Source organism: Myotis daubentonii, chromosome 2 (genome assembly GCF_963259705.1).
Source record: "Myotis daubentonii chromosome 2, mMyoDau2.1, whole genome shotgun sequence".
NCBI lineage: Eukaryota > Metazoa > Chordata > Mammalia > Chiroptera > Vespertilionidae > Myotis > Myotis daubentonii.
The window spans coordinates 74,084,574-74,111,934 of NC_081841.1; the positions used below are offsets into that span (position 1 = coordinate 74,084,574).

Here is a 27,361-nt window from a genome sequence, read left to right on the forward strand (position 1 = left end):
CAGAGAGGAAAAACAGGAACTAAAATTCAATATCCAATAACACTTGAAGAAGAAAGCTTTTCTTCACAAAGCTGTATAGATGAGAGTGCTTCATAATTTCAAAATAACAGAATTATCTTGGCAATGGAAGAAAAGAGCTTCAAGTGTTCTGAAATATGTCTTTAATCGAATGCATTTTTAGGGATCTCTTATGAGGAAGAAATAGCCTCTAAGGGAAGGAAACCAGTGTTGCTGTAATTGTTGATATAAGTAAATAGTTCCAAGAACCAGGATTAAAGACACTGTAAGTGGAAGACCCAAAGAGCTGATATTGGGGATCTTAAAAGTTAAGTTTGCTGAGGAACTCAATGTTGTTCATCAGTTGCACAACTTAACTGTCTTAAAGAGGTTGAAGAGGCAAGCATCATAGAAACCTTTAAATAAATAAATAAATAAATAAATAAATAAATAAATAAATAAATAAATAAAATGTAAAATCCTGTTTCCCAGTTTTTATTGGTTGTCTCTGACCTGGCAGGAAAGAGTCATTGAGCTAAAGTAAGTTATCTTGTCACCATCAGAATTAATTATAAGACACACTACACTGAGGGTTACATGAAGGAACTTAAAGTAATGACTCATCACTGTCTCTCACACCATGAAAAAGCCCTGAAATTGTCAGAACTCTTGTTACTTGCAGAAAATCTCCTCACACAGGCTTATCAGCTCCCTGAGACACAGTATTTTTAGCACACAAAAAAATGACTTGTGCAAAACTTAGAATGGAAAATATTTGAGGACAATCACCAGTGCCAACCCATGGTCCTTGGCACCAACTTAACACCAACAGGAATCCCCAATTTGGGGAGCACTGAAGAAGGAGACTGTTCTGCACAAAAGAGCTCAATTGTGATACAGCACAGCTGTGAGGTTGCCCTGGGGCCAGGCCCCTTCCCCTAGACAGCTCTGCTCCTCAATGGTTTGCTTTGCTCTGCTCCATGCTGCACTGGCCCGCTCCACTGTGCTTTGGTCACTTTGCTCTGTGACAGTGTGCTCTGGCCTGTGCTGGTCTGTGCTGGTCTGCTCTGATCTATTCTGCTCTTTTCCCACAAAACATGACTGTTTCAACTCAGTCAGGGAGATGCAGGCTTCAATCTTCAGCGCAAAGGGAAAGTAGCTCTCAGAGTCAGTCGGGAGCTGATTATATGAACAGTGGTCCCTGCCCTTGGTCTGTGATTGGTCTGTTCTCATGCAAATAAGGACTCCAAATCCTCGAAGTTTGATTGGTCCAAAAGGCACTGTCCTGATTGGTCAAAATAGAGCCACTCTGGTTGGTTGGAGCTGGGCAGCTCCAATTACATGGGAAAAGTCTCAGTCCTATTGGATGAAATAGGATTCCAGGAATTCCTTTATAAGGGCTGGCTCAGATGGCAGAGATAGTGCAGGCAGGCAGTTGAGTGCAGACTTCTCCCTAAAGTGCAGTTTGCCTAAGAGGCCCAAGTAGGTTCTGGTTTTGTTGGTGGTGTTTTGTTTTGTTTTGTTTTGTTTTGTTTTGTTTAATTTGACCCCAGTTAGCCACCAGGAGCCTTTGTTAGTAGGTGTTTTCTTTCTCAGGGTTCATATCTGTGAACAATCCTCATTCCAGTTTTCTTAATCACTGAAAAAATTCAATATCCTGGACTCTCTTTTCTTTTTTAGGACCCCTGCACCATTACTGTTTTCAGACTTCTCTTCCTGACCTTTCTCTCTATTGAACAACCCAACTACCCCAACTCTTCTCTATTGCCAGGCAACACCCTTTTCTGTAGATAATGAACTGCCCTATATCCCAACCTTTCCTTCAAAATCTCTTCACCTCCCCTTGCCATGTAAAAAAAAGTATTTTTACATGGAGAACAGTGGAAAGATAGCCTTCCAGAGGAACCAGAGAATTAGCCCAAAGTAGCATTTCATAACTATAAATTTTCTTAGGAATTTGTTGTTCTTTATCATTAACATATACATAAATTTTTTACCGTACTTCAAAATATATCTGAGTTTGTATTAATCTAAGCTGTATAAAATTGTTTAGTATGTGTGGAAATGGGTGCTACAGGAAGAGACACCTTGATTCATTATGGCTTTCACTACTCCCACAAGCCTCTCTACTGGAAGCTATTCTTTCCTCCACATCCACACGTGAGTTTATTGAGAGAGAGTGGAAATGACATTCCACAGCTCCAGTTCTTCTTCCAGATCTTTACTCTTCCATCTGCCAGTAAAAGTCCTCATTGAAGGCTTCTTATCTTTTATCATTCTTGTTAAGCTCACTTCATTCAGTATAGACTTTCAGAACTGGCCCACAGTCTCTTTTTGGCACAATTCTGGGAGAGTTCAGTTTTCACGTAGAGAAAAGACCACATCCTAATTTCAAGTTCCCTAGATCTCTTTCACATTACCCTTTCCTTCTCTGCCCTCCCGCAAGGCACACACCTTTAACAGGTCATTTAGAAATTTCAAAGTTCCATGTTCAAAATTTTGTAAACAAATTTTTGTTTTTTTCACCTTTCTCATACTATCCTTCACACCAAGTCTGTACAACAATCTCAACAAACCCCCCAGTCCCTGGACTCCCTGTTTTCTTTGGATGTTTTAGTTTTGTTCCTAGTTACCTTCCTTCCTTACTTACCTTGGGCTTCAAGATTGTTCATCTCAAGTTCAACATCACCAGCAATCTGCAAAACCTAAACGTTTGAGCAGTAACAATTAACCTTTCGTGTTTCTACATTTTGGTACTTGTGAATATTTGATAAAAAGCCCCTAGTTCTTTGATTTTGCACTCCTATTGAGTTATGACTTCCAACTTTGGCTAGGACCTCAGTACCCTTACTTGTCCTTGATTAGTTTTCTCCAAAATTTCCCTCAAAACCCATTCAGAACCTGCACCACTCCCCCTAAATTTCTACTCAGATTCTGTTTTATTCTCAGCAGATTTCAGTCTCCTACTTCATATTAATCCAAAAAAACAAAAGTTCTCTCCTTCAGCTTCCTACATCCATACCCACAAAATCTATTATCTATATGAACAAGTAAGTAAAGATCATTTTTATTCAGAGAAAAACAAAGTGCCGATATTGACTATTTTTCATCATTACCGAGGTCTTAGCTCATTTGACAGCTAGGGTGTAGAAACAGACCCAATCTGGTCTGAATAATTATAGACAACAGGTGTTCCAGTGTGTGTATTTCTGTCTAAATGGGAGCTGGACAAAAATACAACATAATCCCTCATTTATTGTTTATAAACTATACACATACTTTCAATCCTGTCAGAGTACAATTAGATTTCTAAAATGGACAGCACAGAGACTGTGCCACTTCAAGTTGAAAAAGAAAGTGCATCTTTGATCACTGTCGGAGAGAAAGCTGCTGAGACTTCATTCTCTACAACTCACATCTTCATCAAGATGCTACTCGCTGGTGTTATTGACAGCTCAGGAACACTCTAGTTGCTGTCTTGGAGGGTCTAGGTTCTGCACCTAGAAACAATCCAAACCAACTTTTTTCAACCTTCAAGAGAAAATATTCAGCTAGGTAATTAGAAACTACCTCTCTCCAGTAAAAAGAACTCAGTGTCCTTAATCGTTGAACCCTCTATAACAAGCAGGAGAACTTGCAATAGTTTAATGAATTAGGTTCTACTTCTCAATTGAGAAGGCACAAAACTGACCCAGATGGCTTTGCTTTTGAAAAGACTGGTAGAAAATTTTATACTTTCAGCTAAGCTTCCACTTTATCAGGGCTCAATATTTCTTCTCTTTGTTAAATATAAAATTAATGTCTTATATAAGTGAGAGAAGAAAAAAAAAACACGAGATAGCAGTATGTTTCATTCATAGTTGGGATTTTTTTTCCAGAAGAATATTTCCTTTTCTTTTCTGCCAGTGCATTTACATGGACTAACCTGGATTATTTTATGAGTAGATGAAACATTGCATTTTTCTTCAACTATTCTGGAAGCCAGCAAAAAATAATAGACTCCAATGCAAGAAGAATTTTATTTTATTTTTTTTTAAATATATTTTATTGATTTTTCACAGAGAGGAAGGGAGAGAGATAGAGAGAATTAGAAACATCGATGAGAGAGAAACATCGATCAGCTGCCTCCTGCACATCCCCCACCAGGGATGTGCCCGCAACCCAGGTACATGCCCTTGACCGGAATCGAACCCGGGACCTCTCAGTCCGCAGGCTGATGCTCTATCCACTGAGCCAAACCGGTTTTGGCAAATGCAAGAAGAATTTTAGATTTCACCTTCATAAAAGCCAAGGATTTATCCAAAATATTGGTAGCCAGGATTAAAGTTTATGTACAAGATCTCTCCACCCGCACCAAAAAAGTTGGTTAAGTGCCTTAGATTTTGACACTTCTCTGTCTTTGACACAAAATGTTCTTGTTCCCAATGGTAGCCGTCTTCAAACTGAGCCTTTTTTCCTCAGGATTAGAATGTCCGTGCTTATTCCGGGTAGAGCTTCAAGAACTCTGAGAGCTGCGCTCATTCTAGACTGCCAAGAGCAATGCTCCCAGGTCCTTCACTCGGTGGGAGGTGCAGCCGCTGGCCTAGAGAGGTGAGCAAGAGGAACATCCTGGACTCTCCCATGTGTCAGGCACCCATCAACTCAGCAGTGCCCCAACAGGCATCCCCTCCACTGCCATGGCCATCTGCTCAGCCTCACTGCCCAGCTTCCTGCCACTGCCCCGCCCATGCCTCCTGCTGGCAGCACCTCATCCTGCAGACTGCTGGCCCCCCAGCCGCTCTGGGGTCTTACCAAGCCACCAGCAGAGGCTGAAACAAACCTCTTTTTGTTCATCACATTTTTAATTTCCAAAACTAAAAATTGTTCTCTGATTTTTTCATATGAACATGTTTTGGTGTCATAAGCAGTTTGGCTTTGCTTATATCCTTGATGATACTGGCTTCTTTTTGTTTCCTGTGTTCCATTGGTTGTTTTTGTTCACTTTCTCCCCGCCCCGCCCCCCGCTATTTGTTTTTATATCTGTCTCCTAAGTTTATCTTTTCTCAAATGTCTAGAGATTGTTGGCTGCCTCTTAATATGTTAAAACCAAAAGCTTACTGGAAGAAGTGTGTTGGTGTGTGTTAGTGGGGAGGTTATACTAAACCTGGCTGTCTAGGATGCTAGGAGCAAGGCAGGAAAAGCAGGCTGCATTTCAAAATGTAGATTTCTCTATAATTGTGCTATTCTTTTTTAAAAAATATATTTTATTGATTTTTTACAGAGAGGAAGGGAGAGGGACAGAGAGTCAGAAACATCAATGAGAGAGAAACATCGATCAGCTGCCTCCTGCACACCCACCTTTGGGGATGTGCCCGCAACCACAGTACATGCCCTTGACGGGAATCAAACCTGGGACCCTTCAGTCCGCAGGCCAATGCTCTAGCCACTGAGCCAAACCGGTTAGGGCAATATAATCGTGCTATTTTTAGCTCCTATTCTCGCCCCTACCTCATCCTGTATCTTTTATCTCTGAATCCTGAAGCTCCTGGCCTCAGTTTCTCCACACTCAGCCTCTTGCTACCTAGATGGATGTAAGTAGGGCAGTTTCCCGAATGCTCAAGGAAACTGAGAAACTTCAGCCAATTGGTATATGGTTTTTCAACCAATCATGCTGTCAATCGTATCTCACCCTATGTTATGGACATTCTGTCAGGCAAACTAGATCACTTCTTATGAGTGTTCCACTCCTGCAGGCACTGGATTCCTATTTCTTCTAGGTCTGCTAAGTCTATTAAATCTCCATTAGTTTATTGTGTAAATGTTTTCTGAAATCTTTCATGCACTGTCTCTTATGTTCTCTTTGTCCTCATTGCTAATAGCTTTTTAATTCTTCGTTGATAGTTTAATAAAGTTTTTGGAGGAAGAGCTGATGGGAAAGGATGGTCAATCTGTCAAATTTAACTGGAAGGGCTCAGTAGTCAGCTGTTGACATTTCTAGAACATTGGACAACATCGTAAGGGTACATATGGTCTGGGAGCAATATGTAATGCCATGTGTCATTTGTAGCACTAGAATATATCCTTTGGCTCAACCTTCAATGTATAATCAGAATTTAAATTCCCCAGTAGCTATCATCCTAATCCAGTGATATCATCCTAGACCAGGTTTCTGCAATCTGTCACGTGAATTGAAACAAATGTAGCAAATGTCAGAAACTAACCTGGATTTACTGGGATGCCTGAAGTCTGCCCAACAACTGACTTACAAAAAGTACTTAATATATATCTGTTGAAGGAAGGGACAAAGGAGCAGAACCATGAGCTTGTTTAAGGGTAAAAAGCAATTAGGCTAAATGCTTTCAACTAAGATTAGTGTTTATCTATAGCTTCATAATTATCCAACCATAGGAATACCATTGACACTGTTAATGAAGAAACTAAAATTCAATAATGTAATTGGAAAATAATACTGAAACAGGGGCTGTACACAATAAATTGTGTGTGTTTGCATTCTAGGACATATACACATTCTTAGGTACCATTTTTCTTTTCCTTGTTTTTTAATTGAAATTTACTTTGAAAGAGAGAGGACGAGAGACAGTGAAACCAATATGAGAGGAAAACATCAATGGCTGCCTCCTGCATGCCCACTACCAGGGATGGACCGACCACTTTTCACGGGATGACACCCAACCAACTGAGCCACCTGGGCAGGACTCTGTTTTTCTAAAGGATTACTTCGTCTCACTGGGTTCTGGGGAAAAACTGGCTCAGGAGATGCAACTGTTAGGTCCTAATCTGAAGTTGAGAGAGGAGAGCGTGCAAGAGAGGAAAACGGGGAATCATTAACCTGACTTCAGTGATAAAAAAAAAAAGATCTTTCATATAATAATATAATACAATGATATAATGATACCTAAACATGCCATTTATAAAATAGAAGATACAGATTCAAGAAAAATGTAGAGAACAGCAAAAATTTTATATAAAAGAATATAGAAATATATATGGCTATTATATCATTGAAATAAAATCTTAAAATATACGAAAAAACATCGGATTAATAGATCAAAATTAATAATGAACATTTTACTAGAAAAAATTTTGAAATTAAAATAACAAAGATGAGAAACACAAAAAGTAGAAAATATGCCTGATATCAAATAAACAAGCTGAAGTCAGTACTGTGTTATGTCATAATAATAACTGTAAAGTTCAAAAAAAAATATAAAGAATCTCCAAACTTCAAAAGTGGGTGGAAAGTAAGCAGATTACTACCAGGAAACCACATTTCAGAGAGCTCAGACTGCCAAAGACAGCGGAGCGACATCTTCAAAAGTCGTACCTAAAGAGAAAGCATGTGACTCAAGCCTGCTATGCTCACACCGGTCCCTATTGCCTGGAGGCCACAGGATCATTCTAGGATAGGCCAACTCCCCACACTTTTTCTACTTCTGTGTCTTTCTTCAGACAACAGTCCGGTATTGTACTGAGAACACCAGCAACTAGAGGATTACAGGAAAACTCAAAAGTCTTCAAATGTCTTGTAAACAAACTACTCACTCTAGTCATTTATAAAAAATATAAAGGAGAAAAAGATAAAAGTATGATCATTAAAAGGGTAAAATACAAACACCCAGGAGGACACATTGGTGTGAATTTTAAATAATCCCAACAATTTTTGGAACAAAGTCATATTTTAAGTGTCAGTTCTTCATGTAGAAATCATAAACAATGTGACAGGATAGAAACAGAAAAGATTAAAAAGTATCAAATATCTGATAAAAAAATAAAGGTAATACAAAAGTATTGGTATTGCTGAGGCAGATACAATTTTATGTATTATACCAGTCAACAAATATGTATTGTGTATGTATGTGCCAGACATAAAGCCAGGAGCTGCACTAGACAAAGAGAATCTATCTATATAAAAGTGAAGTGACTGAAAGGTGGCGGAACAACCAGAACAACCAGTGGCTATGATGGGCACTGTGGCAGCCAGCCAGCCCGATTGGGGGCGGGGCTGGCCAGCCAACCGCCCGGGCCCCTCCCCCTGCCAGCCCCACCTCCGATGGGCCCCCCACCCCCATCACTAAGTGTGACCTCCAGTGATTCTAAGTAAGTAAACGCTCTCCAGCCTTCATAGACAGGAACCTGAATGACGAGTGATCAGGAGGAGAACTGCTCACGGTCTGCACCGTCAGTCAGGTGTCCAGGAGAGGTGCCCAGCACAGCCACCATCTTCCTGTGCTCTCTCCCCACTGCTTCCTACCAAAGAGGGCAGGACATCACACCACGGCCCCTCCTTAGAGGGTCTGTCAGCAGGGAGCTAAGCCGCATCACCTGTCTAGGGAGAGGCTCAGAAACGGAAGCTGTAAGTGTCCCTGACACTAAAGCGCCTTTGAAGCTTCAACTCATCCGAAAGCCAACAACAAACGTGTATACACCCTGCAAAGATCTTTGACACTAATAACTCCCCCAGCCGGTCCCACCCCTAATCAGGCCCCCCCACCTGTCAGGGCCAGCCTGACAGGGTGGAGCCGGGCTGAGGCAGGGAGGTGGGAATTGAGAAAAGAAAGAAAGACAGGAAAGGGGGTCGGGAGGACCCCAGTTCTCTTGATGAACTGAGGTAATTTTATTAGCCACACAATCTTATTTATACACTAGGGGCCCGGTGCACGAAATTCGTGCACTCGGGGAGGAAGGGGGAGTCCCTCAGCCCGGCCTGTGCCCTCTCACAGTCTGGGACTCCTCGGGAGATAACAACCTGCTGGCTTAGGCCTGCTCCTGGGTGGCAGAGGGCAGGCCCAATCCCTAGGTGCAGCCCCTGGTCAGGCTCAGAGCAGGGCCAATTGGGGAATTGGGGCGCCGGATGAGGGGATGAGGGGATGATGGCTGTTTGCAGCTGGTCACACACCCTTCAGAGTGGGGGTCCCCACTGGGGTGCCTGGCCAGTCTGGGTGAGGGGCTGAGGGCTGTTTTCAGCTCTGATCGGCCAATCAGGGGGTTGGGGAACTCCACCCTGTCACGCTCAGAGCAGGGAGGATCAGGGGGTTAGGGCGCTGCCCTCTATCACCCACAGAGCAGGGCCAATCAGGGGGTTGGGGCGCCGCCACTCTCACACTCAGGGCAGGGCCGATGGGGAGGTTATGGCTCTACCCCGTCACACACAGAGCAGGGCCCGTGGGGTGGGAGGTGTGGGGCGCAACACCCTGTCACACACAGAGCCGCAGGGCGATCAGGAGGTTGGGGAACTCCCTCCTATCAGGCACAGAGCAGGGCTTATCAGGGGGTTGGGGCACCTTCCCCTGTCAGAAACAGAGCAGGGCCGATAGGGAGGTTGTGGCCCTGTCCCCTGTCACACACAGAGCCGCAGGGCGATCAGGGGGTTTGGGCGCTGCCCCCTGTCATGCTGATCCCGGTGCCGGGAGACCTCGCGGCTCCGCTGATCCCGGTGCTGGGAGGCATATTACCCTTTTACTATATAGAATAGAGGCCTGGTGCATGGGTGGGGGGCTGGCTGGTTTGCCCTGAAGGGTGTCCCGGATCAGGGTGGGGGTCCTCACTGGGGTACCTGGCCAGCCTGGATGAGGGGATGATGGCTGTTTGCAGATGGTTACACACCCTTCAGGGTGGGGGTCCCCACTGGGGTGCCTGGCCAGTCTGGGTGAGGGGCTGAGGGCTGTTTTCAGGCTGGGACTGAAGCTCCAAACTGCTCCTTTTTTTCTTCTTCTTTTTTTTTTTTTTATTCTGAGCCAGCTTTAGCTCTGAGGCTCCAGTTCTTAGGCCTCCGCTCCTGAGAGCAGGTATCTGGTTTGTTTCGGTTCTACAATCGAAACTCTGTATCAACTCCAGGTCTGAGATCCTGGCTAGCTGAAAGCTGGTTTCTGGGGTTTTGTTTAGCTTCTATTTTTGTAACTATGTTTTAAACTGCCAGCTCAGAGGCCTGCAGCGGCAGGCGGGGAACGTTGGAGTCCTCCGTCACTGAAGCAAGCAAGCCTCATGTTAGTTTCAAGCTGCCTGGCTGCCGGCCGCCATCTTGGCTGGCAGTTAATTTGCATATCTCGCTGATTAGCCAATGGGAAGGGTAGCGGCCGTACGCCAATTACCATGTTTCTCTTTTATTAGATAGGATAACACACTGAATAGGAAGTCTGTCAAGAGGAATGTATTCTTTGTTCCTCTTAATCTCTAAGGGAGGGAGATAGCAGAAGGACAAGTTCTTAGTACAGTATATTTCAGTAAATAGTTACAGACTTCTTGGTAAGCTATGAAAGGTTGTTCTCATTCTACAAATGTTGTTCTCATTTTATTGATAATCGCCATCCAAACAAGTCTGGGAAAACTGTGTGGGTAAGGGTCCCAGCCTTGCTAGCTCCTACAGGTGCAAGGACCTTGCCAGCTTACATCTGGCCCCCAACACCCACCCTGATCGGGAGTGGGCGGCTGGACCCCACCATGCATGAATTCATGCACTGGGCCTCTAGTACAGTGATGCACAATAAAACAGAAACACCAATTGCCTCTCAAATAAGAATAATTGATACAGACAAATGTAAATGGGATAAAAGATATAAACGATACACAGAGGCTATGGAGGGTACAAGGAGTCCTAATGTTTCTGGCATTACAGATGAGACCTGAACTTACGCTTTAAATTGTTTACAAGAAATTTCAGAAATAGGATACTTATATTCGGAATGATGCTGTGCTGCCCAGCCTTCATTGCCCTACATAACTCCATTCAAACTTGCTCAAGTATCACCTTCCCTGTCTTTTCCTTCCTCTTCATGACACATGTACAGATACACACACACTCACCTACAGTATCATTGCGATAGCTATCCATGCTGCCCACCACTTATCTCACGTACTATGTACTCACTGACCTCGATCCGCAGTCTCCAGGACCCACAAAGCTCCTTGAGGACAGAAAGCATGCCGCTCTACTTCGTACCACCAGGGGCTAGCATAGGAAAACCCTTTCCTTCGCTGACTCAGTAGAAACTCCCAAAGTTCCCTCTTCCACTTCAGGTGGGACTATAACAGCCATGGGCAAACTACGGCCCGTTTGAAATGAATAAAACTAAAAAAAAAAAAAAAAAAAAGGACCGTACCCTTTTATGTAATGATGTTTACTTTGAATTTATATTAGTTCACACAAACACTCCATCCATGCTTTTGTTCCGGCCCTCCGGTCCAGTTTAAGAACCCATTGTGGCCCTCGAGTCAAAAAGTTTGCCCACCCCTGGACTATAACCATTATAATCTACTTAAGCAAACTCGTCTAACACACACACACACACACAGACCACACACACACACTCAAAGATAGTGGAAAGTTCAGATCCTGAACTGAATTATTGGCATTTCTGCTTCCAACCCTGGGACAAGAGAAACAAAAGCTCGCCTGTGTTCTTGAAATGGATTTGGAGTGGACTCTTTTATTCTTTTCTGTGTCTTATAGGAATAAGAGCCAAACATAAATAATCTCTACAAATTATCTTGCCATATGTATCATGGGCAAGTTTTTCAGCAAGAGAATTATATAATACTGGACCTAACACAGTAATAAATAAAGTCACCAATTGCCAGAATTAATACCACCTAATGAGTAACTGTTGCAGTGGTAAAACATATGTTCTGCAAAGTTTCAACTTTATATTATGGTTCAATTCAGTTCACCTTTTAAAAAGTGTTAATGTTTTGGGCCGGCAATGCGGGCTGTGAAAGGATTCACAACTACAAGAAGAGACAGATGCAGAGAGAAAGTTTATTTTCCCCGAAGGGAAAGCGCCTGTGCACGGCAAAGAACAAAAAGCTGCTCCCCCTTTTAAAGCCTTGGCTGCTGTTGCTAGGTGACAAGGAAGGGAGGGGGACTTGGGGGCTGAAACTGAGCAGACATCAGGGAAATTGTAGTTTGTTAGTTCTAAAGCCTGTAAAATATTCTTAAAGCAAAAGTTACAAAGTGTTCAAAAGAGCCTTGTTTGAAGGGGAGGAAGGAGGAGAACTTTCTACCTAGAGACTTCTTGGTGCAAATTATCCCTGAGTTGTAAAAATAGCAGGAAGGAGGGGTATGTATGTAAGAATGTAGCCTTGAGAGTAGCTTATCTTGTCTTGTACTTGGAACACAGGGGCTGTTTGAATCAAAGGAGCTAACAATCTAGGGGTTTAATTACCAGATGCTTCTCATAAGTTGTGGAAGCCCACAGCAAAGAAAAAGAAGGGCCTTTTTTTCCATCCCTACATAAAGTATGACCTTTTGGATTCTGTACATCACACATGCCATCAGATCATTTTCCTCTACACACCTGAGATCCCATAGGCTTATCTTGCCTATTTTCTCCTATAATGCGTAAAAAAAAAAAAAATCATAAATGTGGGGCATATTAACTTAATCCCCTGAATATTTAACAAAATGTTTTTAATAACCTTGCTTTATTAAAATTCTAATTAAGGATTTATTCTACTTACTATTTGTATATTAAAAAATAACCCCAAAATTTAGCAGCTTAAAGCAACCATTTGATTTTGTTCACAAAGTTATGGCTCAATCATTACACCTTAACACATCTGAAAATTTTTTGAAAAGAATATTGCCATCGCCAGTTTTCTCAGTGGTTAGAGCGTGGCCCACAGACTGCGGGTCTTGGGTTCGATTTCGGTCAAGGGCCTGTACCTCCGTTGTGCACTGGATCCCAGATCCCGATACAGACGAGTGTGAGAGGCAACCACTTGCTATATCTCTCTCACCTCATGTTTCTCTCTGTGTGTCTCTCCTCCTTCCACTCTCTCTAAAAAGTCAATGGGAAAAAAATATTCTCTGGTGAGGATTAACAAAAAAACAAAGAATCTGAAAGGCTTCAGCTGGTTGCTTTTCACTCGGGTTCTGTCATGTGGCTATAGTGCAGTGGTTCTCAACCTTGGCTGCACATTAGAATCAGCTGGGAATCTTTTTAAAATCCTGATTTCTGGGCCTTATCCTCTGGAAATTCTGTTTCTTTGCTAATAATGTTGTGGCCCCACCCCATAACGAAGAAACAGAATTTCCAGAGGATGAGGCCCAGAAATCAGGATTTTTAAAAGATTCCCAGCTGATTCTAATGTGCAGCCAAGGTTGAGAATCACTGCTAGTGAGATATTGGCTGGGGCTGTAATCAACCTGAGAGGGCTCACTCGCTCGGTGGGTAACTGACAGTAGCTGGAGTGCCTGTCTGCTATTCACCAGAGCACCTGTTGTAGCCTCTGCAGTTTGGCAGCCCCACAATCTGACTTCTTTCTTACTTGGTGGTTCAAGTATTCCAACAAACAAGGCAGAGGAGGTTCTTTGCGGCCTAATCCGACAAGTAACACAGCATCACTGCCACAATCTAAGGTTACACACAAGTAACAGGGCACCCAGACCCAAGCAGAGGGGACACGGACCTCACCTCTCAATGTGAAGTCAAGTTCACTCTGTAAGAGCATTATATGGGATGAGAGATACGGATGCAGCCATCTTTGGAAAACATGGGTTAAAGGCCACCCACTGTTTTGTTGTATACACCAAAAATATCAGGAACATTGCCTAAGTCTCTACAGATATAAAATTAGTCTTCCACCTGTATCATCTTACAATCAATTTCAGTAACAATAAATTTTGTTGCTAGCCACCTTTTAACCTGTCACTTTGCTATATACGTTGACGGAAAAGAGAGTTGCTAGTCTTAATACAAGATTTTGATTTTCCTTCAGAGGCTCTGATGAAAGAAGAGAATTGATAATAATGTTTACTAGATTCCAGAGGAAATAGTGACATATAAATTATTCCTACCCATTTAATTATGTCTCTTTAAAAGAATGGCTCTTATGGTTGCCATTTGATATTAATCAAGAAAAAAATGAGGAAAAATGTCTATTAATCTCTTTATTAATTAATTTCTTTAAAACTTTTCATTAAAACAAAGGAGATAAGTGTATATGGAGTTCCATTTTCCTGATAGACTGTGATAAGTACTATATATCTAGGTATATACCTATATCTACATCTCTAAGTATATCCATATCTATATTCAATCCTAAGATAAAGTAGAGATTCAATGACATTAAGTCGTTTTCCATGTCATAGAGTTCATTTGTAGCAGAGCTCATTTGAAATCAGTATTCAGTGAGTTTAAAACTTGTGCTCTTTCTACATCATTTATATTAAAATATTACTCCAAGTGCATACTTTTTCTTGCTGGTGTGGTCATCTGAATAATTTCTCAAAATTACTTTTCCTTGACAACTTATATTTTCTTAAAATTTTTTCAATGGAAATATTTCCAATTATCAGATAAGTATGCAGCTTTCATAAATAACATATGATGAATCTCTTGAACTGTAGTCATTTGTTTCATATTGGCTTTCTCATCATCTGAAAATCTCAGAAAACTCAACACAGTCGCAGAGGTGAGAATCTTTTCATTTATATCTGCACTCATTCAGCCATGGCTCAGAAATTCCATTCTAACTTGATAAAAAGAATCATTAACACAACAGGGACCTTGTTTTCCCATTGAATAAAATTTGTCACCAGATAGGTAATTTATAACTCAGATCCTTCCAAATAACTTTGCTTTGCTCAGATATCCAAAAATGATACAAATCAGCTTACATATGTGTTACTAAAGAGAGAAATCTGAACATGCATTTCCATTAATACATTCCTGTAATCTATACAATTGAAACTCTAAAATCTTTGCTATTTCAGTTTTTGTGTAGAACACATTAGTTGCCATCTAAAAGATACTTTTTTTTAAAAATCCTGACCAGAGGATATTTCTTGCACTGATTCTTAGAGAATGGAAGGAAGGGAGGAAGAGAGGGAAAAAGAAACATTGATGTGAGAGAGACACTTTGATTGGTTGTGACCTGAATGGGCCTGGGATCAAGCCCCTAACCCAGATACATACCCTTGACCAGAAGCTGAACCTGAGGTGCTCCAGCCACTAAGCAACACTGGCCAGGTCTCAATGATACTTTATTTTATTTTATTTTTTTTTGATAAGGAGAGTTTTTATTTTTTTAAATTGTTTTATTGCTTAAAGTATTACAAAGAGTATTACATATGGCTCCTTTCTTTCCCTCCCTTGACAATCCCCTGGCCTCCCCTACCCCCCAGTGTCTTATGTCCATTGGTTACGCTTATATGCATGCATTCAAGTCCTTCGGTTCATCTCTTACCCCCCTTTCTGCCCCCCAACCCTCCCTGGCCTTCCCACTGCAGTTTGACAGTCTGTTTGAGGCAGCTCTGCCTCTGTATCTATTATTGTTCATAAGTTTATAATGGTCTCTATTGTCCATGAATGAGTGAGATCATGTGGTATTTTTCCTTCATTGACTGGCTTATTTCACTTAGCATAATGCTCTCCAGTTCCATCCATGCCGTTGCAAATGGTAAGAGTTCCTTCTTTTTTACAGCAGCATAGTATTCCATCATGTAGATGTACCACAGTTTTCTAATCCATTCATCTACTGATGGGCACTTAGGCTGTTTCCAGATCTTAGCTATGGTGAATTGTGCTGCTATGAACATAAGAGTGCATATATCCTTTCTAATTGATGTTTCTGGTTTCTTGGGATATATTCCAAGAAGTGATATCACAGGGTCAAATGGGAGTTCCATTTTTAACTTTTTGAGGAAACTCCATACTGCATTCCATAGTGGCTGCACCAGTCTGCATTCCCACCAGCAGTGCACGAGTGTTCCTTTTTCTCCACATCCTCTCCAGCACTTGTCGTTTGTTGATTTGTTGATGACAGCCATTCTGACAGGTGTGAGATGATACCTCACTGTTGTTTTGATTTGCATCTCTGGGATGATTAGTGACTTTGAGCATGTTTTCATATGTCTCTTGGCTTTCTGAATGTCCTCTTTTGAAATGTGTCTATTTAGATCCTTTGCCCATTTTTTGATTGGATTGTTTATTTTCCTTTTGTTAAGTTGTATGAGTTCCCTATAAATTTTGGAGATTAGGCCCTTATCAGATATGACATTGGCAAATATGTTCTCCCGTGCAGTGGGCTTTCTTCTTGTGTTGTTGATGGTTTCTTTTTCTGTACAGAGTTTTTTATTTTGATGTAGTCCCATTTGTTTATTTTCTCTTTAGTTTCCAATGCTCTAGGAGCTGTATCAGTGAAGAAATAGCTTTGGCATATGTCTGAGATTTTGTTGCCTTTGGATTCTTCTAGTATTTGTATGGTTTCCAGCCGTACACTTAAGTCCTTTATCCATTTTGAGTTTATTTTTGTGTATGGTGTAAGTTGGTGGTCTAGTTTCATTTTTTTGCATGTATCTGTCCATTTTCCCGACGCCATTTATTAAAGAGACTATCTTGACTCCATTGTATGTTCTTGCCTCCTTTGTCAAATATTAATTGAGCATATTGGTTCGGGTTGATTTCTGGGCTCTCTATTCTATTCCATTGATCTATATGTCTGTTCTTGTGCCAGTACCAGGAAGTTTTGAGAACAGTGGCTTTGTAATACAGCTTTATATCTGGTATTGAGATCCCACCTACTTTGTTCTTCTTTCTCAGGATTGCTGCAGCTATTCGGGGTCTTTTTTTATTCCAGATGAATTTTTGAAGAGTTCGTTCTAGGTCTATGAAATATGCTGTTGGTATTTTAATAGGAAGTACGTTGAATTTATAGATTGCTTTGGGTAGTATGGACATGTTAATGATGTTGATTCTACCAATCCAAGAACATGGTATGTTCTTCCATCTGTTTATGTCTTCCTCTATCTCTTTTTTCAACGTCCTGTAGTTTTCTGAGTAGAGGTCTTTTACCTCTTTAGTTAAGTTTATTCCTAGGTAGCTTAATTTTTTTGGTGCGATGGTAAATGGGATTGTTTTCTTAGTCTCTCTTTCTGTAAGTTCACTATTGGTGTATAGAAATGCCATAGATTTCTTGGGGTTAATTTTGTATCCTGCTACATTGCCAAATTCACTTATTAAGTCTAATAGTTTTTTGATGGAGTCTTTAGAGTATTTTATGTATAATATCATGTCATCTGCAAATAAGGACAGTTTTACTTATTCTTTTCCAATTTGGATGCCTTTTATTTCTTCTTCCTGTCTAATTGCCATGGCTAATACTTCCAGTACTATGTCGAACAGGAGTGGTGAGAGTGGGCATCCCTGTCTTGTTCCTGTTCTTAGGGGAAATGGTGTTAGTTTTTGTCCATTGAGTATGATATTGGCTGTGGGTTTGTCATATATGGCTTTTATTATGTTGAGGTATGATCCTTCTATTCCCACCTTGCTGAGAGTTTTTATCAAGAAAAGGTGTTGCATATTGTCAAATGCTTTTTCTGCATCAATTGATATGACTATGTGTTTTTTTTTCTTTCAATTTGTTTATGTGATGTATCATGTTTAATGATTTGAGGATATTGTACCATCCTTGAATCCCTGGGATAAATCCTACTTGGATGTACTGCTGGATCCAATTTGCTAACATTTTGTTGAGGATTTTGACATCTATGTTCATGAGGGATATTGGCCTGTAATTCTCTTTCATTGTGTTGTCTTTACCGGCACTCATATTAGGGTGATGCTGGCTTCATAGAATGAGCTTGCAAGTGTTCCTTCCTCTTGTATTTTTTGTAGTAGTCTGAGGATGATAGCTTTTAGTTCTTCCTTGAATGTTTGGTAAAACTCCCCTGTGAAGCCGTCTGGCCCTGGGTTTTTGTTTGCTGGAAGCTTTTTGATGATTGCTTCAATTTCTTCCATAGTTATTGGCATTTTGAGATTTTTAGATTCTTCCTGATTGAGTTTTGGAATGCTGTATTTTTCTAGGAATATGTCCATTTCCTCCAGGTTGTCTAGTTTGAGTAGAGTTGTCCATAGTATTGTTTAACAATCATTTGTATTTCTGTGGGGTCTGTTGTTATTTCGCCTCTATCATTTCTGATTTTGGTTATTTGGGTCCTCTCTCTTTGCTTCTTGGTGAGCCTGGCCAGAGGTTTGGCAATCTTGTTTATCCTTTCAAAGAACCAGCTATTGGTTTCATTGATTTTCTGTATTGTTTGTTTGGTCTCTATGTCATTTATTTCTGCTCTAAGCTTTATTATCTCCTTCCTTCTGCTCACTCTGGGCTTTTCTTGTTGCTCTCTTTCTAATTCTTTGATATATAGAGTTAGATGATTTACTATTTATTTTTTCTTGGTTTTTTGAGATAGGCCTGTGGAGCTATAAACTTCCCTCTCAGGACTGCTTTCATTGCATCCCGTAGGTTTTGGATTGTTGTGTTTTCATTGTCATTAGTTTCCAGGATGTTATTTATTTATTCTTTGATCTCATTGGTAACCCAATCAATATTTAATAACATGCTATTCAGCTTCCAAGTGTTTGAGTATTTTGGGTTGTTTTTATTGTAGTTTATTTCTAGTATTATGCCATTGTGGTCTGAGAAGATGCTTGGTATGATTTCAATCTTCTTGAATTTGGGGAGACTTTGTTTGTGACCCAATATGTGGTCTATTTTTAAAAACGTCCCATGAGCACTTGAGAAGAACGTATATTCCGTGGCGTTGGGGTGAGATGTTCTGAAGATGTCAATTAAGTCCATCTGATCTAGTGGGTCATTTAGGATTGCTGTTTCTTTGCCCATTTTTTGTCTAGAGGATTTATCCAGTGATGTCAGTGGTATATTAAAGTCCCCTACTATGATTGTATTGTTGTCTATCTCTCCCCTGATATCTTCCAGGAGTTTTCTTATGTATGTGGGTGCTCCTGCATTGGGTGCATATATGTTTATCAGGGTTATATCCTCTTGTTATATTGATACCTTTAGTATTATGAAGTGGCCTTCCTTATCTCTTGTTATGGCCTTCTCTTTGAGGTCTATTTTGTCCGATATAAGTATTGCTACCCCAGCTTTTTTTTCATTTCCATTTGCCTGAGTGATATTTTTCCATCCCTTCACTTTCAGTCTGTGTGAGTCCCTTATTCTGAGGTGGGTCTCTTGTAGACAGCAAATATATGGGTCATGGTTTTTTATCCATTCAGCCACTCGATGTCTTTTGATTGGAGCATTTAGTCCATTTACGTTTAAAGTTATTATTGAAAGGTACTTGTTTGTAGCCATTTCTATTTTTTTGTGGCTGTTTTCTTTCTGGGATTTTTATTTCTTCTTTTTACACCAGTCTCTTTAGCATTTCTTGCATTGCTGGCTTGGTGGTGATCAACTCCCTTAGCCTTTTTTTTTTTTTTTGTCTGTGAAACTTCTTATTTCCCCTTCAATTTTGAATGATAGCCTTGCTGGATAGAGTATTCTTGGATTCAGTCCTTTGCTTTGCATCACTTTGTAAATTTCCATCAATTCTTTTCTGGCCTGATGTGTTTCTGTTGAGAAATCATTTGATAATCTAATGGGAGATCCCTTGTATGTAACTTTCCATCTCTCTCTTGTAGCCTGTAAGATTCTCTCTTTGTCCTGAACATTTGCCATGGTAATTATGATGTGTCTTGGCGTGGATCTTTTCGGGTTCACCTTGTTTGGGATTCTCTGTGCTTGTGTGACTGTTTTCTTCCCCACCTCAGGAAAGTTTTCTGATATTATTTCTTCAAATAAATTTTCTAACCCTTGTTCCTGTTTCTGTTGTGCTGGCACCCCATTATTCGTATGTTGTCTCATTTCCTATTGCCCCATAGCTCCCTTAGGCTCTCCTCCTATCTTTTAATTTTTTTCTCCAATTGAAGTTCAGTTTGGGTGTGTTTGCTTCCCTGTCTTCTAATTCGCTAATTCGGTCCTCCGCTTCTCCTAGTCTACTGTTGAAACTTTCAATGGTGTTTTTTATTGCAGCTATATCACTCTTCATTTCTTCTTGGTTCTTACATAAGTTACTGATTTTTTCATCAATTTCTTTTTGATTCTTACATAAGTTGTTGATTTTTTCATCCATTTCTTCTTGATTCTTGCATAAGTTGTTGATTTTTCCCTCCATCCAGTTTATACATTCTAGGAACCTTAATTTGAATTCTTTTTCTGTCATGCTGCATGCCTCTGTTTCACTTAGCTGCTTTTGTGGCAAGTCCTCCTTTCCTTTCCTTGGGGTTTCTTTGTCTACCCATGTTTGATCTCACTGACATATCTAGATGTTGAGTCGTTCAGGAGCTGCTCTTTGGGTGGCAGTGGCTCCTTGGGCTGTGGTTGCTCCTTGGGCGGTTGTGGTAGCAGCTGTTCCTCAGTTGGCAGCAGCTCCTTTGGTGGGTGCTGTTCACAGCTGTTGTGGCTCTTCTGGCTGGGGGAGGCTTCACACACAGCTGCTGTTCCTCAGACAGAGGGTGTGCTGATCACGAGGCTGCTGTTCCTTGGATGGGGGTGGGCTGCACAGGGCTGCTGCACCTCAGATGTAGGTAGACTGCTTGTGCAGCTGCTGCTCCTTGGACAGGTCGGACTGCTCGCGTGGTTGCTGCTCCTCAGATGGGGAAGCGGGCCACTCACACAGCTGCTGCTCCTTGGACAGGGGCTGGCCACATGAGGCTGCTGCTCTTAGGCCCGAGGCAGGCTGCTCACGGGGCTGATGCTCCCTGGACAAGAGCGCGCTGCTCATGTGTCTGCTGCTCATCTGGTTGAAAAAATAGTGTGAAAAGAATTAGGAAATAAAGCAACAACAACAACAAAAAGAACAAAGAGAAAAGCAAAAAAAAAAAGAGCAACAAACAAAAAAAGAGAAATTAAATAAAAAAGCAAAAAAAAAGCTAACAAAATAATAATAAAAAAAATAAAAATGAAAAATTGAAATGTCATTCCTTTGACTGGCTTAAGATCCCAGTTTTCTGGAATGTCTGTGATTTTTTTTTTCCTGTTTCTGAGACTGAATGCCCCTCTATAGGCCAGACCCTAATCAGATTATTTTAATCCTTCATCTCATTCAGGGTGGAATCTGAGTGTGGCTGTATTCCTTGCCTGGGTCCTGGAGGGAGGATTTATATCCTCAGGAGAAAATGGCTGCCCAAGTCCTGGGCTCAGGGGTGACTCAGCACTCAATTTGCTGCCACCTCTCCTGGACCCCCTACTCTCCCCAGCCTCTCCCCAGATTCCACTCGTCCACACCTTCTCCCGCTCTTCAACACAGGTGAGTGTCTGTATCCGAAATGTCTTCTGAACAGGGTTCAGTGAAAACAAACAAACAAACACCAGCCAGCTGTAGAAATGGGGAAGACTGAGTCTCTGGGAGCTCCTCTCTTACCAGCACTGCATGGTCTGGTCAGCACTTCAGGCTGCCCCCTTTAGGCTTAGTCCTCCGTAATTACGGAACCCAGATCTCAAATCCCCCGGTGCCAACAGTCCCGCAGATCTCCTTTCCACAGTCAGGGGCTGTGCCTGTCCCAAGTGATGCGGCTGTGTGCCGTGCGGTATCCCTCTGACCCTCTGGGCTCAGAGGTCTGGCAAACTTTCCTGCCTGGATCCCTGGATTTTACCTTTCCAGGGGAACTCTGCCCTTCCTGGCTGCAAACTGTCTCACCAGCTGAGTATACTTCATCATTTCAGGGTGGGTGTTATTAGTTTCAGCTGCCCACTCCATTTGCTCCGGGACAAGCCCTGGGATGCGTCTGCCTATTCCGCCACCATCTTGTCTCTCCCCAATGATACTTTAATAAATCATATGTTTTCAAAGTGTGAATTTTTATCCAGTTGAGATGATACTAATAGTCCTTCCCTGTTCCACTGTGCCTGGTTTATGCTTGAGATACCAATCAAGGACTAGGGCTGGAGGAGTTTTTTCATCTTCTACCTTAGGCACTGTACCAAACCATTTTGGGGTCAGTGAGGACTACTGCAATGTCTGACAGAGAACTGTGAACTGACACCTAAATTTAAGGGCAATTTAATTGTGCAAAAGTAACAGGTCACTGTGACACCCCCCCTCCCCCTCACTAAAATGGTTTTTTTAAACTATGTTTTTATTGATTTCAGTGAGGAAGGGAGAGGGAGAAAGGGATAGAAACATCAATGATGAGAGAGAATCATTGATTGGTTGCCTCCTGCATGCCCCCTATTGGGGGTCAGGCCTGTAACCTGGGCACATGCCCTGACCTGACCAGGAACCTAATAGTGACCTCTTAGTTCATAGGTTGATGTTCAACCACTGAGCCATGCTGGCCAGGCCCCCATTAAAATTTTTAAGGTAGGTGAGAACTCACTGCTTCTCCTAACTTCACTATCCAGTTATAATGAAACTAGAGTCTCAATGCATGAAATTAGTGCAAGGGGCTCAGTCCTCACAGCCACAGCGGCTTGCCTCAGTCCTTGAAGCCCTGGCTTTGTCCAGAAGGTCGTCTGGAAGGATGTCCAGAAAGATGTCTGGCTGTCTGGTCTAATTAGCATATTATGCTTTTATTATTATAGATAAATGTCAGACCAAATTCTCCCACACATACAGACATTTATTAAACAAGAGTGTCATAGCAAGGAGGCACACAGAAATTATACAACTTGTTCTGTAAGCTCAGTGAAATCCCAGCTCTTTGTCCCTGGAGTTCCAACCACCACTGTCCATGAAAAGCTTACCAGACTGAGCCCAGGAAGATGAAATTAGGGAAATGAGATCACTTAGGTTTTATGTGTTAAGGTAGGAGTTCAAACTTTTCTGAAAGATAGAGGAAACCACGGTAGAACTTTAATCATGGAGGGAATGTACATTTTAGAAAGATCACTACAAAAGCAACATGCAGAATGGACTGATGCAGGATTGAGGGGGGCAGAGTTGAAGAGGGATTAACACACATGAGAAGTGGTAAGAGCCTGGGCAAAGGTATAAACATTGAGAGCAGTGAAGGGGACAGATTCAAAAGAAAGATATCAAAGGGTTTGAAAATGAGTAGGCTGTATGAGTGTGAGAAAATTCTAGAATATCTCAAAGCCTTGGGTAATTTTGGGTAGTGCTACCCAATAAGTATGAATGACTATAAATAAAAGGAATAATCAAATGAATAGTGGGTCTACTATGGGACATCCTTCTTTATATGTGATGCCATCCAATAAATAAGTTTTCTTTACAAGTTTGTTTAACCATAAAATAAAAGTGGCCCTGGCTGGTTTGGCTCAGTGGATAAAGCATTGGCCTGCAGACTGAAGGATCCCAGGTTCGATTCTGATCAAGGGCATATGCCTAGGTTTCAGGCTTGATTCCCAATAGAGGGCATGTAGGAGGCAGCCAATCAATGATTCTCTCTCATTAATGTTTTTCTCTCTCCCTCTCTCTTCCTCTCTCTAATCAATAAAAATATATTTGAGCCGAACAGGTTTGGCTCAGTGGATAGAGCGTCGGCCTGCAGACTCAAGGGACCCGGGTTCGATTCCAGTCAAGGGCATGTACCCTGGTTGCGGGCACATCCCCACTGGGGGGCGTGCAGGAGGCAGCTGATCAATCTCTCTCATCGATGTTTCTAACTCTCTATCCCTCTCCCTTCTTCTCTGTAAAAAATCAATAATATATTTGAAAATAAATAAATAAAAATTAAAGGCTATGACAGGAGCTTCTTGCTATATATATATATATATATATATATATATATATATATATCCTATCTAATAATAGACAAACATAGTAATTAACCGTAGTCTGACACGCTTCCCATTGGCTAATCAGGGCAATATGCAAATTAACTGTCAACCAAGATGGCGGCCGGAAGCCAGGCACCTGAAGCGAACAGGAGGCTTGCTTGCTCCAGTGAAGGAGGAAGCCAAGGTTCCCCACCTGCCTCTGCCAGCCTCTGAGCTGCAACTCTAAGAAACTATGTTGCAATTATAGAAGTTAAACAAACCCCAGAAACCTGCTTTCAGCCAGCTGGGCTTCAGCCAGCAGGACTGCAACAATGTTCCAATTATAGAGCAAACCCAGATACCTGCTTTCAGCAGCCGAGGTCTCAGAGCTGTAGCGGGGCCTCAAAGCTAAAGCCGGCTCTCAGCTCCAGTGACAGCCATAGAAGGTAAATAAATCTCAGAATAAAAAAAAAAAGAAAAAAGGAGAAATTGGGAGCTTCAGTCGCCCACCAGCCTGAAAACGGCCCTCAGCCCCTCACCCAGGCTGGCCAGGCACCCCATTGGGGACCCCCACCCTGAAGGGGGTGTGACCAGCTGCAAACAGCCATCATCCCCTCACCCAGACTGGCTAGGCACCCCAGTGGGGACCCCCACCCTGAAGCAACAAGATGGTGGCTAATTTGCATACTTAAGGTGGGCGGCAGTGGGCAAAGCTGTCCGTGGTCCGGGACCAGATCTGTGACCCCCCACAGACCCTGTTGGGTGGGGGGCAGTGCTTGAGGCTCTCCGCGGTCCTGGGACCCGGATTCCACATGGCAGTGGTAACAGCTGTGAGAGCGCAAAGTGGAGCCTGCAGGCTGAGCTGAAGTAGCGCCTGCAGGCCATCAGAGCCAAGGAGTGGCTGCACAAGATCCGCCTCCTGGCCCAGAAGGTGCAGGATCGCAGGGACAGCCACCATGGCGGGCCAGACTGACGTCCTCCTGGCCACACCCTGGGGGTTTGCGGATCTGCAAAGCCAGAGGCCTCCAGTGTGCACATCCCCCCCCCCCCCTGGTGTGCGAACACCCCCAGCACACTGTCACCCTCCCACGCCTGCAACAGTTGCAAACCAAGGCGTGCACAAGTTCCCCCCACCGCTCCACCGCACTTCCATCAACCCAGCACGCCTAACACCCCCACAGGATGTGCACATATCCCCTCTGATGCGCTCACGTCCTTTGGAGAGTGTCTGGGTGTTCTGGGAGCTGAAAGGTGGGCGCCTGTGAGATGACAGTGAGAGGGCGGAGTGGTGATGCCCTGTTCCCATGGAGGCCAGTGCAGCTATGAGATCACCTCTAGGGGGTGCTAAGGCAGGAGCAGATGCAGACAGACATACCTGGTGGGCGCGGGGCGGCCCTCGCTGAGGTGCCTTCAGTCAGCGTTCAAGATCAAGAACCCAGAGGTGGAGAGGAATTCCGTCCTCTCAGTGAAACAGTGAGATAGTTGGGGCGACTGTAGAGGAGGAATGTGCACTTTGGGTGCCAGCACCCATGAGCGAAGGCTGCCCTGACTGAGCCTCGCTTGCTTGGGGCCTAGCGCACTCCTGCCAGGCAGCAGGTGACAGGACGTGCTTTTCCAAATTAATGAGAGAAAACGTTGATTCTCCCACTGCCCACGAAGGTGGAAAGTGAAGTGGGGAGACATGTGGGGAGTGAGCGAGGTTTCCTGTCTGGGGGTTCCAAATCTGCTGTTGGTTTCTTTCACCGCTGACTAGAGATATACAGGGGTCCCCCCAAAATGTATACACACTTTGAATACCTACTAATTCCAATGGTTTTAAGCATAAGAAAGAAACAACAATGGAGCTGTTATCTGTTAAAAGTGTGGGCACAAACAGGTAGTTGGACATTCCCTGAGGGGTCTCAGATTGGAGAGGGTGAAGGCCAGACTGAGGGGCCCCTTTCCCCCCCTACCCCAGTGCACGAATTTTGTACACCGGTCTACTAGTGTATATATATATATATATAATTGATTTCAGAGAGGAAGGAAGAGGAAGAGAGAGATAGAAACATCCATGATGAGAGAGAATCATGGATTGGCTGCCTCCTGCAAGTCCCCCACTGGGGATTGAGCCCACAACCCGGGCATGTGCCCTTGACCGGAATCAAACCTGGGACCTTTCAGTCCTCGGGCTGATGCTCTATTCACTGAGCCAAACCAGCTAGGCGAAGAGCTTCTTCTTATCAGACTAGAGGCCCACGCATGAATTCATGCACAGGTGGGGTCCAGCCGGCCCAGCACACTGTCACCCTCCCACGCTGGGAGTAACCAGGCTGGGTCTGTTGGGAGGAGGAGATGGCAGGAGGTTGGCCAGCTGTCCCACCCTGATCAGGGTGATCAGGGCCAGGCGGGCTGGGGGGAGGGGCCAAGAGCAATTGGCTGGGGGACCCACCCCAAATTTGGGTGGGGAGGTTCCATTGGGGGTGGGGCTGGCAGTGGGGAGGGGCTGTGGGTGGTGGGCCAGCTTGCCCCACCCCCAAATGGGGTGGGGGGCCTATTGGGCGTCAGCAGTCAGGGGTGAGACCGTGGGAGGTTGGCCAGCAATCCTCAGCCCCAATTGGTGTGGGGGGGCCAATTCAGGGGCAGAGCTGGTGGGGGGAGGGGCTCTGGGTAGATTGGGGTAGTGGGGGCTGATCAGGGGTGGGGCCGGCCAAAGGGAGGGGCTGTGGGCTGGCCTGCCCCACCCCTGAATTAGGTGGGGGGGTGTCAATAGGGGGCCAGCAGCCTGGAGGAGGGGCCATGGTGGGTTGGCTGGCCAGCCCCACTCTTGATTGGAGTGGAGGGGCCGATCGGGGTGGAGCTGACTGGGGGGTGGAGCTGCAGGCCAATCAGGGTGGGAGGGCTGATCTGGGGTGGGACAGGGCAGGAGGAGGAGCTGCAGGAGGTTGGCCGGCTGGCCCTGCCCCGTATTGGGGTGGGAGAGTCCTATTAGGGGAGGGACTGGCCGGGCGGGTGGGGCTGCGGGATTGGTGGTAGGGCCGACCAGAGGGAGGGGCTGCAGGAGGTTGGCCGGCTGGCCCTGTCCCATATTGGGGTGGGAGAGTCCTATTAGGGGAGGGACTGGCCGGGCGGGTGGGGCTGTGGGATTGGTGGTAGGGCCGACCAGAGGGAGGGGCTGCAGGAGGTTGGCCGGCTGGCCCTGCCCCATATTGGGGTGGGAGAGTCCTATTAGGGGAGGGACTGGCCGGGTGGGTGGGGCTGCGTGATTGGTGGTAGGGCCGACCAGGGGGAGGGGCTGCAGGAGGTTGGCTGGCTGGCCCCATCCCCTGATTAGGCTGGTTCGCTGGCCACATTGGGTGTCATAGCGGCCAGTCGTTCCAGTCGTTACGGTGTTCTGGTCGCTGGCTTTTTATATATATAGATACCAATACATCCCTGTCAACCCACAGGATTCTCTTTTCTCTTGCTTGGCTTTTGTGTAGGCTCAGTGCCTTCTACTTCTTTAAATATATTCACTGTGGATGTTTGCCTTCACTGGTCAACCAATAGTGATTATAGTTTTTCATAGTACATAAACTATAATCCCACAAAGGCATGTTAATCTGCAGTAGGCAAAATTTATTGTGAATTTTCTCTATCAGTAACTGACAACTTAAACTGACTTTAAATCCAAACTAATTAATAAAATGTGTTTTATATCTGTATCAAAATTATGAATTATTCTAGGTAACTCTTCCTGTGCAATCACTTCATTAAGCAATATATTTATATAATATAAAATTTAAAACAGGAATACAAAAAGGGGGACATCTCTAATACTCTCATTAATTAAGATTTTTTAAAAAGAAGAAAACAGTTACATATACTTTTTTCTAAACTGTAATTGTTC

At 43.4% G+C, this 27,361-nt stretch overlaps 1 pseudogene; it reads right to left on the reverse strand.

The window, feature by feature from the left end:
- Positions 1–3,287: 3,287 nt before the first annotated feature.
- On the reverse strand, positions 3,288–10,916 carry LOC132226588 (cyclin-G2-like; annotated as a pseudogene).
- Positions 10,917–27,361: the final 16,445 nt, after the last annotated feature.